Genomic DNA, 794 nt, shown 5'->3' with positions numbered 1-794 from the left:
AGGGTTGGGTTTGGTTATTAAAAAATTGTGTGGGGGACCACACGAAGGGAGGGAGGACTTTAAACCCACGGTCCCGCGCGGACGCCCTCCAGCTCGGGTCCGGCGTCGGGCCACAGGGTACCCGTCCCGGGGCCGGCCGCACCTCCCCCGCGCCCTCGAACCAAGGGGAGGCCGCCGCTTTTGAGTACCGATCCTGTTTCTCGATCTGGAAGAACCGCGAGACCCGGCGGGCGGCGGCGCTGCCAGCCAGGCGGCGGCCCCCTTCTGGGGATACCACGTGCCCGGCCGGGCCGGCCTGCCTGCCCGACCCTCCGGCGGCGGCCCCCTTCTGGGGATACCACACGCCCGGCCGGGCCGGCCTGCCTGCCCGCCCGACCCTCCGGCGGCGGCCCCCTTCTGGGGATACCACACGCCCGGCCGGTCCGGCCTTTCCCCCGGAGGTGGTTAAGTCCTCCCGGCCCTTCGTCCGTTCGTTTCCTTCTCGCCATGACCATCTTTCGACCGATAATGATCCTTCCGCAGGTTCACCTACGGAAACCTTGTTACGACTTTTACTTCCTCCATATAGTCAAGTTCGACCGTCTTCTCAGCTCTCCGCCAGGTCCCGCCGGGGCTGATCCGAGGGCCTCACTAAACCATCCAATCGGTAGTAGCGACGGGCGGTGTGTACAAAGGGCAGGGACTTAATCAATACGAGCTTATGACCCGCGCTTACTGGGAATTCCTCGTTGATGGGAAACAGTTTCAATCCCCAGTCCCGATCTCTCGGCGCGGGGTAGGCACGCGCTGATCCG

Source organism: Garra rufa, chromosome 5, assembly GCF_049309525.1.
Source record: "Garra rufa chromosome 5, GarRuf1.0, whole genome shotgun sequence".
NCBI classification, from domain to species: Eukaryota; Metazoa; Chordata; class Actinopteri; order Cypriniformes; family Cyprinidae; genus Garra; species Garra rufa.
Note: the sequence above shows the minus strand (reverse complement) of the source record.